This window comes from Grus americana, chromosome 2 (assembly GCF_028858705.1).
Source record: "Grus americana isolate bGruAme1 chromosome 2, bGruAme1.mat, whole genome shotgun sequence".
Classification (NCBI taxonomy): Eukaryota; Metazoa; Chordata; class Aves; order Gruiformes; family Gruidae; genus Grus; species Grus americana.
This window is the reverse complement of record NC_072853.1, coordinates 154,589,205-154,607,249: the sequence shown is the minus strand read 5'-3', so window position 1 is coordinate 154,607,249 and position 18,045 is coordinate 154,589,205. Positions and strand designations below refer to the sequence as shown.

Below are 18,045 nucleotides of genomic sequence, written 5' to 3'. Positions count from 1 at the left end.
TTTTAGGGGGTGCCTGTGTCTACACTGCTTAGACAGAAGGCTCCTGAGAGTGTCCAGAATATCCTGTGTGCCTCCACACCAAAGGTGTGTGGGTCACTCTCAGCATACCTAGCTGTACCTCCTATGGGTATGCACAAAGGAAAACCTGGGCCACAGGTTTTGTGGCACGCAATAAGTCATCTATCACTCAGTCTCTTATTTTTCCACACTACGCAGCTGTTATGAGCCTACTATGCAGCCCTACATAAGACACAGGGTCTCATAGCAAACGGCACGGAAGGAGGAAAAGAAACCAGGGTCATGGCCAGATGCAGGCCCAACAGTTGTCACCCCTCCCCACCGTTTCCCAAGTGCTGACATTGTCTGAACTTGCAAATAGAGGCTGTGCCTTCGCATGGAGGAAGGATAAGGTGGCACAGAGATGCTCGTAGGTGCAGAGGCCCCTTACAAGACAAACTGTGGAGATGCCACCACTGCTGGCCCAGCTACTGAGTGTCTGCAGGCCTGATGGTGAGCGCAGGCCTGGGTACAGCACGAGGGTCCCTGGAACGGCAGTGACACAGCCCTTGCAGCTACAGGGCATGCCTCGGAGATGCAGTCAGGGATGTACCCTCCCCTCACAGGGGGTTTTCAGTGACCCTCAGAGGGTGCTGCAAGATGTGGGAGGGTGGACAGTCAGGGCAGTTAGCCCTGATAACATCTTCAACAGTGCTGCAAGGCATTGGGCTTTGAGGTCCAGCTATCATGCCAACTATCACAATCACCCCATTTGTAAACCGGCATTACAACATCCTGTATAAATAAGGGCTTGTCAGCAAGAATAAGATCCTCTAGGGCAAAGCTGCAGCCAGCACTTGCAGGGTGTGCTGCAAGCAAAGTGCTGGGCCTCCCTCTCCTGATGCCCTTGCATAGTGCCTTGTCAAAATGATCATTGCTGCCCTGCTGGGAATACAGGCACGGTGTACCAGAGGGGAGAAAGAAACCCCAGATAGGTGGGAAGGAGGAAGGAGAAGGTCTAACCTGGCTTCCAGCTTTGATCCATGGATCACAACATGATGTGATTGGTGATCCATGGAGCTAAGGAACCAGCCTGCATTCTCCTTCATTTGAACACAGGACACATATCCAGATGATCGAAGGGAGGTATTACATCTTTTCCAAGCTCCATTCAAGTAGCTCCACACCATCCATTGCCAGCTTGCATTTCACAAGCACAGACTTTCTCTAGTGACAAGAAACATTTACACCATAAGTTCCTTAAGGCCCAGTTTTTGAACAGAGAACAAGACTGTGCCTTTTTAGGAATGCCAGAAAATGCTACGTATGCATCGATAAATTCAAAAATAGTAACAAATTACCTTCTCAAAAATATTAAAAAAGCACATTAGGAAACATTATGAAAAGACACTAATATAGTACAGTACAGATGACATTCTTATCCCCAGAACATCCTGACCTGAATCTATCTTTATTCAGTACTTTCATGAAGATCGAGTAATCTCTGGGGACTTCACCAAGCACAAAGAGGCAAAGTGATGTGTCCACAGTAGGTAAAACACTGATTCAGAGATGTCCTTCCTCAACCCATTACTATACCTGTTAAGCAATATTTCTTCACTTTATTAACAGGCTAAGAGATAATGAGAATTAATCACTGTGATTAATTGTGTTTATAGATAAAATGTATGTGACTGATTGTGTTTGTTATGTCTGAGTTTGGGGAGAAATCATACATTGCATACTGCATTGGTTCTGCTGTAAGCGCATTTCTCATTGCTCAGCTATAAATAGGGCTCACAACACATGTGAAAAGGATCACGCTCCATTCCAAGGTGGAAATCGCTGAAGAAAACTGTTCTGGTAAACAAGCCCTTCCTGATGGCTGTCTGAATAATTGGCAGCGAGCGCAACTCCTGGATCGCTCTGCTGACAAAAACTGCCTTGCTCCTCCCTGCTACTAAAGCAACGCTGCATGTCAGGGAAGGCTGAGACCAACAATAGAGAAACTGAGGAGTCTTGGTGCCAGCCTTAAAAAAACCCAGTCAAAACTGCACTCCTTAGCAAACCATCTCCTGACTATGGCTTAAGTGTTCACTGCAGCTCCCACCTCAGCTGTTGATACCACCATCTCCCTGCCAGTGCTCACTGCAGGCTCAACGGCGGCTCAGCCCCGCATGGCAGACACAACAGACGTCTTTTGCCAAGTTAGAGATTCTCGAGGATGACCATTTCACAGCCTCCACACAGCCTCTTTCAGTGCTCCTTAGAAAGGCTTTTCTTGCATCTCACTGGCGTCTTCTCTGCTACAGCTTAAGCACATTTTGCTGTACTGTCCACCAAGAATATGGAGAACTATCCTCTTTTGCACAGTTCTCGGTTTACTTTTGAACATCCCACACAAGGATGTACCTGCTAACAATATTTTACATAGTTCAAGACTGTTAAGTGTTCGTATATCATCCTGTTCCAGAAAGTACATGGGATGCAGCAGGACTGCTGCATTTAATCATTTGATGGAAAGTATGTTTAAGGGATCACACGCCTCTGTTCTGTTCAGCAATGTCACGCAGCACCTCCAGTACCTGCATTGCACAGCATTTAATGGTCTGTTTTCCCCCTTCACCAATCACATGCGCAGTGCTAACTGCAACTGTGCCCCACGTCCCATGAAGTACCCCTGCCGGGGAGCCTGGGAATTCTTTCCATTTCATGCATTAAGCCGTATTTACATGAGCATAAAATATGCCAGCTGACTTTGCTATTACTAAACATACCATGAAACTGATAGAAATATTGTTTTTCAGATATATCTAGGCTGCAAGCAAACAGAACGGTGCATATTCTTACCATCCCCCTAGACAGTTTGCACAAGTCTCCCTTCGGAGGTGCCCACCCCTTTCCATTGACTCTATGAGGAACACAGGCTCCTAAATTTTGGTGCACCAGATTGTATCTCAGTCTGATATCTAAAGTAGACAGTGAGTCAATCTTGCATCAACACCAACATAGGTGGTTATCTCAGCATAGCACTTTTGGCGTATGCAATATTTGAGCAAGACTATGCACACAAACCTCCCATAAGCGTTCAGGCTGGCAAAACTCAATGGCTCAAATACTTCCGAAAGAAGCACACCAGTCCTGACTGAAATGAATTTGTTTTCAAATGTAAGTGAAAGCACAGGAAATATTTTCCAGTCTTCGGTCTAACAATTATGGTGAGGCATCTAAAGCAAAAGACTTCATTTGAGTCACTGGGCAGTATATACATACACCCTTTACATGGTTAATACTGAGTTTCACAGTATAGACAACATGTTCCAAACTTCTTTGGAGATATCCAGATCTTCACAGAGAGAACCTGTTTAGTTACCGTTGACATTTAGAATATGCTATTTGTTTTCCTTCTCCTTTACATTTGACAGTTACAGCTTAAGAAAGGACTTTGATACAGCCCATGACATGCCTGAGGGTATTTTTAAAAAGAAGTTTGGGGGGAGAGGAAGAGAATGAATACATGAAAATAAAGCCTGATCTAAATTAGTAAATTGCATGTTCCCAGATGTTTCCTTCTTGAAATCTAGCATAGAGCAACTGCATCAGGACACCTGTAGTTTAAGGTTTTCAGTTGTCGCTAAATCTTTCCTCCTTTTTCATAAGCTGATCTCATATTTTCCAGAGTGATGCTGTTTTCACTTCACATCATCTGTACAAACAAATAAAGTATTCCCTCCCCCACAAACACAAGCACATGCACACGTGTACTCCTCTCTTTGGTCTGCGTACAGTAGCTTGGCACCAAAAAGATATGTGATTAAGTTTTAACAAGTGTCAAAGCCAAGCGGCTCACAGACACTTACCTGGAGATCAGAATGTGGTTTAGGGGCTTTCTGAAATTCAAATTAGCAAGTGTCATTCTTCCTGCCTTCTACCACACTTTAGGGAATGTTTGATCTGCAGAGAGAATGAGATATGGAAAATGAGCAAGAGAGAAACCCCCAGGATCCAGGGGCTCAGACTTCCCACTCCCAAGCACTGCCCCTGTCTCTGGGAGCACGTGAATAACCAAGGTTACTCTTGCTTACATGGCCATATTGCAGGGCACTAATGTAGTCTACGGTAGAACCAATTCCCTCATAAATATTTAGGTCAAGGATTTCAGCATAGAACGACAGTACAATTAACAATTCAAAATGCTACCACTGAAAGTTATTTTTGACACCATCATCTGGAAAGAAGCAGACATGCCTTTGTGAAGTTACAATGCAATCTATCATTTGTAATACAATATCAATGCAAAAACAGTCCCTCAGAGGATTGATCAGAAATTTCATAATCTTTTTTTGTTTGCTAAAGTACACATTTTATGAAGGCTGTCATGGTCTCATGTTACTGCCATGTTGCTCAGAAATAAAAGGCATTGCAAGGGAAGGAAAGAGATCTAACATCTGATGACCTACATGAGTTCTTTATTGTTAAAAATGCTAAACTTAGGTAGTTTCTGTATAGGAAAAAAAATGAAATAGATTGGTACACAGAAAATGTATTGTATACAGCAAATTCAATATGAATTTTACACTACATGTGGTCAGAATTAATGTACCAATGTTTACCTACATCTACGCCTTATACCTGTGTAATACACTATTACACAAGTGCTTGAAAAAATGCACCAACCACAAAACCAAAAAGGGTTGTGATAGCACATTGAGCAAGTGACTTTTTTTTTTTTTTTTTTTTAACTAAAAACTATGAAGAATTAAGTCCAGTGAACTGTAAGGACCTGCATCCCTTGTCCACCTGTGCATCCTGTTAAGCTGCAACTAACAAATTGCAAAGGGAAAAAAAGATAAAATTAAAAAGAAATCAAGTGTCAGGAAAATAGGAACTCTCCAAGAAGCAGGTTTTTCCTCTTCCTTGTGCTCAGTCAGTCCTGTACCATCAGTCTTCCACCTCCACAGCTTCTATGTTTGCATGCCCAAAGCTGAACAGTGCATCCTCCAACCTCACACTGAGCCGTGGGGCTGAGTTTTACCAGACCGCATGTACTGACATTTTGTCCATTTACACACAAAGTATTGACTCCCTTCTCCTGCCTCAGGACAGAAAAAAAGTGACATCTAGTTTTATAGTGAATCTGCTAGTTTTATACTGACTTGCTGAACTCAGGATTAATCATTTCCTGGATATTGATATAATTTTGGATATTGATATGAGCAATGTAAAACACACAGGGGACAGAGTAAGAAAAACTTGTAAGATCAAGGCACCGTGAAATCTTTATCTTTTCTGTGTGTTTTTCCTGTAGGTCTCCCCTTCACTTTCAATCCCTCGTCAAATCACACAAGGACCTGCAGCACCAGCCCTTGCAGAGGCGGCAGTGGGGCAGGCATGCAACATGCACTTGGCCCAGAGAAGAGGGACCCCTTCGCAGTGACTCTTCCTAGGTGCAAAACGGACTAAATGCAGCCCTGTCAGAGCACGCTCCTGACTGCATCTAATTCTCAAGTGACCGGTTTTCCTACTCACAGAGCAGCGCAAGGCAAGGACAAAGGGGAATTAATACATTCGAAACTATATATGCCTCTTATTGTTAATAAGAGCCCACTTAGATATATAGAAGAGGTACAATTGCTAAATCTTACTGACAATCAGATTACCCCTCCCTGTGACTTGCTAATCAGTTTTATATATACCTATGAGTACAGGATGTGTTACGTGTACCTTAAAATCTTTGCGATGATCCTCTAGCTTGTCTTTGAGTGCTGCTAATTTTAATGTGGCTATTTTTTGTGGGCAGCAGCTAAGATCTGAGTGCTTTCTGAAAATGCAAGAGGATTTAAAAGGATGAAGGGTCCAGATCTGCAGACATTCTTTTTACTTTATTTTATTTTTGTTCTTTGGCATATTCAACAATCTATTCTTTTAGACTGACGCAATCACTTCAGAAAAGGTACCGTGGGAGCAAACTTGAATTGCAGTGTGAAAAAGCAACAAAGAAATCACTCCGTTCACCTAGTCCCAAAGATTTTTTCCAAATATATATACACACATACACACATACATAAATGCTTTTATAGCTCTGTTGAACTACAGAAGTGAATAAAGAGACAATCATTGAATAATTCATCAAATTTTCTTCCTTTATCACTCAAGTCCAATCTTCTCACATAAACATATAAAACCAAACTGAATTCTATCAAATTATTAAGATGCAACTGCAGGATTTTACCCCAAAGAAAAAAAAAAAAAAGAAGTCTTACTAGTCAGCATTGGTAGGATTTCTATGACTTCAGCTAGAGAGAGACATCTAGATCTGAACCAGCCATCTTAGTCTCTGTGTATAGTCAGTGTAGATGACAGAGTCCAGGGACTAAGACATCTCATCCTAAGCAGAGATCTAAACCAAACCATCTCAATACGTAACAAAAGCATCTACTTCTCCCACTGCTAATAAGGGCAGCACACAATCACTAGCTCAGGTATAAACATCTACCCCACACATGTTTAAAGTCACAAGAGATTAAACATTCGCTGTGTCCAGTCTTCGGCAAACCTTAAACAAACCAACCTACACAAGTTGAATTATGACTACAGAAACTGTGTCATACAAATACATATCAATATCCCAAAATATTCCAAATATACTGTTACCTTCAAGTAACGGTAGGTAACTGCATTTAAAATGTGCTCTCCAGGATACCCAACCAGATCCATTGCAGAGTTTATATGTCAATAAAACACTCTCCTATGGCAACAGAGCTTTGACCTGACTTTAGTGAAATTGGGCCTTATGCAGACAAAATTCTTTCTACAGTGTTTACTAATTTAGCTTGCAAGGCTGTGTTTAGAGGGATGTTAAGCATTAACTAGCATGTTCTCTATTTGCAGATTGTGTGTGTAATTCCCCACACTGCAAGATGAGTATATATATCTAAAAATAAAGCTCCATACACGGTTTCCCAGTAGACAATTGCTTACTCATTTAAAATGTATGTTTACTTAAAGTTTTGCTCCCTGGGATGGCCTTATGAAATATACATTTCATTTTAGCAGGGATTCCCAAAGGAGTCAGCTGCCAGGCAGCCTCTTCCTAGCTCCTTCAGTACAAACAATGTAAAGCAGGACACTAAATCTGCAATAGCAGGCAACACTCAGGAATCACAGTTTTAGCTCGGTTTCTGCTGACAGTGCCTGAGGAGTACCTGGATGTGAACACTGGAAAATTCATTCCCAGCAATTTGTTACCTGACATTAATTTACTACAAAACCATGATATCTGAACATGCTCCACAAAAATCATTTTTAGGAAGGTCAGGGGCTAATAGGAAATGGTTGACTGAGTGAAATTTCCCTAGTTATGAATGGTTTCACTATTTTTGCATCCCAAACTCTTGCTAGATCCTCCCAGACTAATTCTAGCTGCTTTTGTATTAGGCAATGGAGATATTAATTGTCCCAGCTGGAAATCTACCTTAAATTCTGTCCCACATTTTGAAAACAAGAAGAAAGAAGGAAAAAAAAAAGAGTTAAGAAAACAAAGATTGTGGATTCGCCCTATTGCATAAAGTCTCTAACAAACCACCAGTGAATTCAGCCAAAAGACTTAATACTATATATCACCTCAAACATGGTCACACAGACCATCCCCATTGTCAGAGTCAAATAATATCTGTATACCAATGAAAGGATGTGTTTACAAAGAAATGTTTACTGCAGAAGCGTGTCATGTTTTGAATGAGTATAGTGATTTACTGTATATTACAAATCCTTCAAAATCAATGTCACAACCAGTGAAAACAACAAACCTACATTACAAGGTTTTGGCTGAAATGAAGGACAAGGAAATAGTAGTATACTGCTTGGCAGGAGTCCTAAAGACATTTATATCAGGAGTCATTTAAAACTAAATCAAAAGAGATTCACTAACCATCAGCTACAAGTAATACAAGCCAGAAAAACTAACCTCTATGAAATGATGCTGAAAAAACCTTTTAAAATGTATTGTTTTGCATCAAAGCCTTTCACAGAGTAAACATCTGGAAAGAGTTTGACTGAGCTGACAGTATGAAACTATAGATGGTTTTATAGAGGAAAATTGAGGTAAACTCCAAAGACAACTATGGTTTCTAGTAAGAAAACATAGATATTTAACTTTGAAGAAAAAAAGTTATGAAAAAAAAAACAGTTGGAGAATATAAAAGGTGAGAAACTCTCCTCAGAGCTTTTATCCAGCAACTAACAGCAGAGGTGAGTGGTTCTCGCTATGGGGAAAGCGGAAAGTGGGCTCCTCACACGTTATTAAATGTAGGATCGGGTTCTGCTCTTTCCTTCAGCCCTGTCAGATTTCCTGCACAGCCATCTATATCAAAATGCATTGAAATTGTAGGATAAGAAAACATAGAATATTTTTAGACTTTTCTACAATTGGTCAGGGCTTATAACAAGGGAAATCTTAAAAATAAAAAGAAATTTATAGGGGGGTATGTTAGAAATAGGATAGGAAAATAGGTAAGAAAGAAAATAGTTAAAATATTTCACAACTTAAAAATTGCAAATTCTGGCTTTTTGTAGTCTAAATAAGTTACTTACAGAAACCATAGAGTTCAGGACAATTTGACAGGTAAAGAGGAAATGAGCTATTAGTTTTGAAAGAGAACATCAAATCCAACAAGCAACATGGTCCATCATGAGAAAGTTACATGAGAATAATTTTACAGATTTGAAATGTTGAACACTGATACACACAACAGCGCCCTTTTGTTTTAAACCATTGTAAGAAACTTTCTGGCTCTTTTGCTACACAGCTAGCTGAAGCAATACTAGCCCCCAGCCTCTCCACATGTCATATTCCATTTCCTGCAGAGATAAAGAGTAATACTAACTATGCAACTTTAGGCTAAGAAAGGAAACTATCCCTCAAGCTTCACCAGCGAGGTGGGTAGACATCGTACCGGCCTCCCCCAAGGTGACAGCTATCAGCAGTCACATCTTTCCCCAGGACAGCACACACTAAAATCCGTCTGTCTTCCAGTCAGAGTATTTATCACCTCAGTAAAAAGGTAGAGATTTTGTTTGCAGACTTGTTACCCTCCCAACTGCAAAAAGATTTACAAGACTGAACTGTAGTTGGTTCATAAATATAGACACCTGTTCCTTACAATTGTAGTGCCAGTGTCCAGGTAACTTAAATGAAAGCATTTGTTTCCCCATAGCTGCAGCCAGTCAGGTTTTTCTTCTCTACTGAGGCTGCAGTCTGACAGGTATTGAGGTGGCACGGCTACCAGAAAACACAAACCCTAGCTTCTCTTTCCCTTCCTCGGCCCTTATTTCCAGCTCCACACTATCAGGTCAGAGCAGGTCAGAGGGTGCAGAGCTAACGTGACCGGCGGGAGGGAGAGGGAGGCAGCCGGGACAGGGTAACTCTCTGGCAGCCATGACGGTTCCAACGCCTCACGACCTACAGCTGTTTGCCGTAACACCTCAGTTCAGTTTGATGACGCGATCCCGTAAGAGGCCTAAATAATTAGAGACCTATGATTTACAGTTGCATACACTAATTGCTTTGTAAAAATACAGGTAACAAAAGCTGTCACAACAATTCATTTATAAGTTTATTAGATTTATGACTAAAATTTCATTGAAAGAGCAGACAATGGGAAAAGCGTTAAAAGAACTATGCCCATAGCTTTGCTAAATAAATATGTACATAGCTACTGTAACTGTGTATCTACTGTTTACTAAAACTGCCATGGTACTATTATGTTGTGTCTCATATTAAAAAAATAATCTGCGCTGCTAGCACTTCTTCTTATCTTAATAGATGTATAAACACCTACATTCAATTTGTCCATTAAATCACTGATAAAAAGAAAAAAAAATCTTCTGCTATTCAGCTTTACCCCTATTAAGTTTGGCTGGATTGCTGTACTCTTCATTACTGTTGTCTCTCAAAATACCACCTTCACTTCAGCTGTAAATAGCCCAGGAAAATAGTTCAAACCTTCAAGGGAAACTTCCAAAGAGAAGATTTTTTTCCCCCTCGCAGCTGAGACCTTTCCCAAGGGAACAGGCCACTTTTGGAGGTGTTAGTGCTTCATGTTTGTAGCAATGGAAAAAAAGTATATAGAAATAATGGGTTGGCTGAGTGTATTATGAAAGGATTGCTCCTATTAGGGGATTCAGGGCAAATAAGAGTCAAGATAAAACAAAGTTATGGTGGAAAGCTTGGAGAATTTGTATTAGTTTCAATATCTTTGCTTCCATCTTCTAAATTGCCAATTGTCAAATGTCGTTACTGGTCAGGCTGTTAGCTGCTTATTTGATTACAGCGTAGCCCCCTTTCTGGAGCACGAGTGTGTCCGTGTGCAAAATCATAAAATATGCTTGTGCAGGTGCAAAAGCTCAGGAAAGCATGAAGATGATAATTAAAGATATTTTGTTGCCTTTTTAATACATAGATACATCTACAACAAAACACAGAAATACTGAGCTGTTTTCTTCCATTTGTCCTTAAAGAATTTGCGGCTGCATGTACTTCAGTAGTTGCCAAGAGTTCTTGCACAGTCTTAATACTAATTTATGATGAAGCATACCAAATGAACCACAAGTTATTTAAGAAAATGAAATAAGGAAACTTTTGAGGTTTCAGCAGGAAAACAGACTGGAGTGAGAGTAGTCTGATGTAAATGAATAGATGGCTTCAATGAAAATGAAAGAGAAGAAAACTCCCTCCTGGGGTTCATTATGCCTCTTGAGCTGTTGGTAGTAAAGTTAATTTTTAAATGCTTTGAGGTGATTAAGAACTCAGGCATCACTCTAAATGTAAATAAGTCCTGTTTCATTTCCTTGCAGTTAACTGATTGCAGCAGTCACCAGCTACTTAGCTTGATGATGTATTTGAGATCCACAGTCTAGTTCATAATTAACCCTCTTCATATGAAGTGAAAATGCTAGCAAGCCTGGTTTTGAATGTATATAACCAGGATGTGACATAAGCACTCACTAGAGAAAAAGTATGTTGATATTTGTAAATAATGAGGGCCCTATTTGAAGCAAAAGTATCACAGAATGAAAATCAATGTGTAAATTAAAAGTTCACTTCCACTCACACTGAATGTAGCTTAAAAAAAATATATATATATTTGCAGTTTAGAAAGTTCAGCTTAAATAGATGAATTATGTATATTAAAATTCGGAAAACCATTACAACTGGACCTTTTCCTCTGCATCAGGTCTAGTCAACAGAAAATTTCAACTATCTGTATCCAAATATCACATACAAATGAAAAATCTCAGATGATAATCCATTCTTGTAATGCATATATACAAGCAATTAAGATTTAACAGCAATAATCTTGTTCAAGGCAGTGACTGAGACCTCTGAAATCTGTATTCTCATTCCAAATCGTCTCAAGATTGTTGACATCAAAACCAAGAAGTTCCCAAGGGTGATACACTTAAGCGTAACATCCTCTCTACTAAGAATCTCAAAGGTACCTGGTTACATCTCCCAGTCTTTGCAGTTCTGATATGACAGCAGGAGAAGATGCAGTTTCTCAAGAAATTAGGTTTAAACTATTCAGAGATTTGGGAACCTACACCTGTGTTTCCAGCTCCTCCAAGGAAACAGGAAGCTAATGCCACAAGACAGAAAATCTGTGCGACCTGCGTTCCTGTAACTTGTCCTAGCTAATAGGAATATCCATATTCCACATCAGCTGTTTCAAGCTGATTGATGGTGATATCCCTTATATACTTCACTGCAATGGTAGTATATTCAGATTGGATATTAGGAAAAAGTTCTTCACTGAGAAGGTGGTCAAGCACTGGAACAAGCTCCCCAGTGAAGTGGTCATGGCCCCAATCCTATCAGTGTTCAAGAAGTGTTTGGTCAATGCTCTTAGATGTATGGTTTAATCGTTAGTTTGCCCGGTCTGGTGCCAGGAGTTGGATGTGATGATCCTCATGGATCCCTTCCAACTCAGACTAGGTACCCAAGACCGAAGATGCAACATCCCCATTGTTAAAGCGGTAATCCAAAGCCAAGAAATCCTGGGTTCAGCTCCTAGCCCCAAACTCTTGTAGTGAAACATTTTTCTCACCTCCTATCAAGTTTCTTTATGACCCACAAAGGCATCTGACATTTGTCCAAACGTACTATAAACACTGCAAATGTTTCAAGGCAAGGGGTAACCTGCAGAAATGTCCATTTTCACATCTACCTGCAAAGTCAGTCATTTCACATATTTAGTCAAACCAGATATAAAATTTCTTTTTTTTTTTTTTTACTTCATTTCCTTTTATTCACTTGAATACCCAAGGCATTAGAGGAGGAAAATGTAACCACAGCAGATCTAAAAGGAACAATGAAGGAAAGTAAGATTCATCAGCCAGTGAACTAGCAAGAAACTGATGATTTCCAAATGAACAACAAAACCCTAAAGTCATTATAAATAAACTCTACAAAAATGCAGTTGCTCTTTTCCCAGCACTGTATTTAACCTTAAGTGGCTAAAATGGAAGAAAGAGAAATGTCCTAAACTGATGAAGGTAAAGATTTCCTAAACCAGCTGGCAGTCTGAGCTTAGCTCAGCACTGCCCCAACTAGAATCCTATTTCTGCTCCCAGATCATCACAAATTATTAGTAAATTTGCTGAAATAAAATTGACTCCACCCAGTTTGGAAACAAGGTCTTCCCAGTGACTTTTGCTCCCAATTTCCATTCTCACACTGAAAAAAAGTTTTACTCAACGCTGTTTTCAGATTAAATATTTCATTACAGTTTTCTCGTACACACATCTTGAATACCAACAAACAGCTGGGTTGCTAATGCTTTCCTTCCAGAAAAGACAGCACAAGATAGTAATATCTGGCTAACGAGTAAGTCTGTCACCACATTTTAACTCTTTGCTTTTACACAAGTTAACAGAAGAAGAGTTTCTCTTCTCCCCTGCTTTTCTCCAACTTTTAAATCAAATTACAGCAAGTATTACTCATGTCTCACTTTCTATACCTCACACTTGTAGCCGGAAAAAGATAGGGAGGTGAGAGAGGTTCATCTAGTCATTTATTAACATCAGGGAGCTTCAGGGATGGATCTGTTCAGTGGGGGAGAAACTTTGTTACTGCTCTCAGTAAATTGAGGTAGGTCCCGTAAGTCTTGCAAACAAAAGTTCTCCAGTTGTTCGCATTTGCTAAATAAAGGTTCTCTGGTCGGCTGCCTGCTGACAGCCGCTGAAAGACAGCAGCAAGAAACATTGTACATCTCTCAGGCACCAGCAGGGAAAGCAATGTTGTCCCATAAGAAGGTTCACAGAATTTCCAAGTGGCAAACAAAAAGGCACAGAGAAATCACTAGAAAGCACATATTGAAACAGGTGTCTGATTGTACAGTTATATACATATATTATTTATAAGGAGGAGCTGGCTGTAGCATCTCCAGCAGGCAAGGTCTTTTTTTCTTTTTTTTTTCTTTTTTTCTTTTTCTTTTTTTTCTTTTCTTTTTTTCATTCTAAATATGGCTGACTTCAGAATTTATTTAAAAAAATATGTCAAGCTTTGGAAGTTAGGCTTGAGTATTTCTGTACCTAGATATGTGCATTCAATGATTGTGAAGATGCAAATTAATTTATGAGTATAACTAGAAATTATTCTTTGAAAATAACTCTCAAAGCAAGGTAATACCTGCCAGACAGCACATTTCAATATTCATTTCTGCAAGCGCAGCAGCTACCTACTTCTATGTTTGAAACTTGGGCCCTCTGCACAGTACTTTAACCGTCACTTAAGAATTCTACATCAATGCCCTTATTTGAATCACAGCCATACTCTTAGCAGGTAGAAGTTCTCTCAAAGGCCACAGCCATAACAAGCCCATAACATTAGCAATTAATAAATGTGGATTTAGAAAGGTAATTTCTGTTACATCCTGCTTACCAGGGATCTGATAAAAACTCTCAGCAACCATAGCACGCCATGAGAAGGTATGCAGGCAAAGAGGAGGCTATTTTGTTCCTTCTGCTCTTAATCTTTCCTCGCGCTTCACTTGTGTGTGCCAAATGAGGACAGATTCTTTGCACGGAAGTTCCCCACCTCTCACCTGTCCTCCACCCACCATGACACCCACCCCACAGAGGACAGGTCACCTTCACTGCTCTTCCCTCTGGGGATGCTCAGTCACAGGCAAAAGGGAAGTTAAAATCTTCTCATCTCACTGACTGGCCACAGCAAAGGTATCAGAAATCCTGTCAGGACTCTCTACCCATACTGACACTCATCCCAAAGCAGAAGCAGCCAGGAAGCCACATGGGATGGGCACAAGAAGAGCGAGGTCCTCTCAGTGTGGTGGAGCAGGTGACTGCGGTCCTGCAGCATGTGCGTTGCCTGGCCCTTGCATCTGAACACGCAGCAGGACACAGCCACCTCCCGACCAGGAGCAGGGGACTTTTCCTTCACTACTCGCTAAAAGCAAATGGTCATCCTCAAAACAATACACTTATCTTAAGCCTTTAGATTTTTAAAATAATCTCATTGTCTTTCATAGAGAAAAAGAAGTCTAACCAGTTTTGAATGTTTGCAAATGGCAACCAGTATGAAGTGTATAAAAGCACAGTGTTGGCACTTTGGTGTAGTTGAATGAGAGGTTCTTTCACAATACTTAGGCATGGATTACAGTTTTCTTCATTGTGCCACTTCATTAATGCAACCTTTCCCATGCCTTACTTGTCTGGGGTAACAACAAGTGCTTCTTCAGAGGAGTACTGCAGAAATTAAAACACCACAAACAGTAAGCGTAATGTCCTGTTAGCAGGCCAGAAGCGCACAGTCTTGATGGGGTGCCCGAGTCTGGCTTCCCCAAGGGAAACTCTGCAGGAGGCTCAGCCTCAGCAACCCTGAGTGCAGAGCATCAGCGGGTGCTCAGCGTCTCTTAGAGTATGAGCAAGACTGAGCAGTCTCAGCCCACACTGACAGTCTGACTGAAGATTTTCACATCTTATTCTCAAAGCTTTTCAAACCCTGATCCTAACAGAGGTCCTAGGAGACTTTTTAATTTTCATACTAATCAAATTCAATTCAATTTAGTTGCCCCTCTCTCTCAAATCAAGTCGAAGACTTAGAAGCATTTGAGGCAAAATACAATCTCCTTTCATTAAAAGCAGGGTCTTATCACAGATCTTGGTGATCTGTATTGTCCTGGCAATAGGGGAGATCGTGTAGCTGGGAGTGTTTATTTTCTATGAGGCAATTAAGGTTGAGAGATATGATTGTAATTCTATGTGCTTACTTGCAAAACTATGTACTCACTTACACCTGGGCTGGGCCTGGTCACTCTGGCACCAGTTGCCAAAGTTATTTGTGTGTGCACATATCAAGGGCTTTGCGAGGTCAAAGAGAGACCATTCCATTGAGACTTGAAAAACCTTGTCAGCATAAACAAAATTCTTATCAATTTGACAGAAATATTGATTTTTATATCACATTTCTATTTTCCCAGCAAATCTACAAAGATGTAGTGCAGAAAACTCATGATTACCTTTGAATGGTAATTCCACAATTTAGAAAGATGTCCTCTTTCAGGGTTTTTTTCCTCATGTTAAATAATTATTCACCTGAATTCATATCCCTTTTTATCCTTGATCATGCTGATCCCTCAGTTCTTAACACCCAAACGATTTCAGATTGGGTTGGAATCAATTCTTACTACTCAAGCTTACTGGGCATACTTTTTTTGCTTTGAGGAAATGCACCACTTCTAGCCACGGACAGAGTAGGACAGCCTGTTTTAATATCTTCTGAGTTTAAAAAAAAAAAAAACCCACCCAAAAAAACCAAAAACCCAACCCAAAACTTACAGAACAGAGAGAAGGTTGCCTGGACAAGGCTATGACTTGCCAAGTAAGAACAGCCTCAACCGCTGATTACAAAAATGCTGTTTTCTGTTGTGACTGGGGACAAGCCGTTCCAGTAAAGTATGATGTCAATTAGCATTTACCGTACATCAAAAAGACTGGTTCTTAACCTTCTCTGACACTAGAAAAAGTAGAGGATGCCCAAGTTAGTCATGTGATATATAGGTACTCAGTTAATCATCTAGCAAAAACAGCTTCTTCAGGTAATCACCCAAGAACTGCTAATTATGAAAAGAACAGATTATACTGCAAAAAAACCCCATATTTTTAAACTTCTCTCCTGAGCAAGCTGGTTTCTTCTCTTTTCTTGTCCCTCAAGCAAAGACTGAACGTAACAAACATTGGTATTTTCTTCCACCAGCTTGCTATTCTCTGCTGCATCTAATCTCTCACACCTGTTCAGACTCATTAACCCTTAAAGTTAAAAATCCTGCAGAATAATACCTCTCTTCATTAACTTTACTGCTTGTAACCGAAATCATAAAACTAGGAAGAATTCGGTATGAAAGTTGGCTCTTAATCACTTTCATTTATACTCCCTACAATCTGACATAGATTGACCCATTTCTTTCCCAGTCAGTAGCCAGTTCCTGCTTACCTGAGTTCTCCCTCTCTCAAGAACTTGTACCTAAAGACCAGGCAGATGAAGCTTATCCCAGTGAAGACTCTGATGACAAGAAGAAACAAAGCATCTGGAAGCATTTTTAGCCCTAGTGCGTTCTTCTTAGGACAGATGACCTATACTACTCCTGAATTACTATGTCCTGAGTCCATTAGTGTCATTAAGCTCTCATTTAACATCACCTTCAACGTAAGAGTACTGAACTCTGATGAACTGCAAGTTGTCCTCAAGCTCAAGTACCAGTATTGTCGTGTGGCATCAGAAATGTTCATAGAACCTAAAAATCTTGCAATGTGTAACAAGAAATGGTACACGCATATCAGATTTGTTTGCCAGATTTTACAATGGCATCCCAGGGAATACTGAATACATTATGTTTGAGGTAACTTATGGCTGATATTTAGAATATTGATTAAAAGTTCTGGATAAAAATTATGGCCAAAACTATCACTCACCTGGCACAATGCAACTTCCATCATATGGGTAAATTTTGAGGGCTAACACAAGACTGCAAGATAGGACTCCCACAAGCCTGACTCCCTCCTGCTGCTGTGTCGTTTCACACAGTTATCAACATATGTGTATATGTGTAGGGATGCCCATATATTCCCCCCAAAAATTTTGAAAACTCTTTATTGCACAAGCTTACCCCACTTTGGAAAAAAAGAATCCAGATGCAGCAGGTGCTAGTTATGTTGGTTAACGTGGCTCTGGAAGGCAGGATGTTGTGTGGTATGAGAACCCATAGGATGCAAAGACTAATGCAAATGAGATTAGCAGGGTCTGTCTCTAGAGACAGAGTGATTATTCAGGCAAAATGATTATTCAAAAAGAGCAGTCTCTGACAAGGGAAAAAGAGATAGAATGAGGGTCATAGGGAGACAGTGTGCATTGTTCAAATATTGATAAACAAGCAGCACAGGGCAGAGCCTGAGGTACCAGTCACAGCAACTGGAATTACCTATTTACCAGATGCTGAGAATTACTGAGGTGAAAATCTACTGGGAATGGACAGGGCATAAGAATGCAGAAAGACAAACAGACCCATGTAGAAAACTCAGGAATCTCCTGACAGGGATGGAGCAATAACTGCCGTCTCCAGGCTCACAGGCAATAGGAATGGAGCAGCACTTATCAGTCTGTACCCCTTTTTACTGATCAAATTAAAGTTTAACAGACTCAGGGGTGGGAGCTTGGCTTTAAAATGAAAGGGGATTACATAAGAATTGCTGTTGACTTTTTAAAATTAGAAAGTTGGGGTTCCATTCCCATTACAGTGTCCTAAGTTTTCCAGCACCCTGTTATCTACAACTACTGGTGTGTAATTACGTGTTTCACAAAGTGGCCCAGTTACAGGAAGCCATGACTAAATGTTCCTACTAAATTAGCCTCTTGTGTATTAGTCACTCTTCTCATAGACAAAAAATGGAGCTTGACTCTTCTCTCGTGTTTACACCCACTTTGAACTGATGAAAGTCTAGCATCTCACTGCGTCTACATGTGATCTACCTTTG

General features: G+C 40.3%; 1 long non-coding RNA gene across 1 annotated transcript in view; it reads right to left on the bottom strand.

Moving 5' to 3' along the window:
• LOC129202751 (uncharacterized) overlaps positions 1 to 18,045 on the bottom strand; it is a 139,495-nt gene that overhangs the window by 35,041 nt on the left and 86,409 nt on the right. The window contains exon 5 of the long non-coding RNA XR_008575824.1: positions 3,858 to 3,951. This is a non-coding gene — a long non-coding RNA (uncharacterized LOC129202751). The remainder of the gene's footprint in view (positions 1 to 3,857; positions 3,952 to 18,045) is intronic.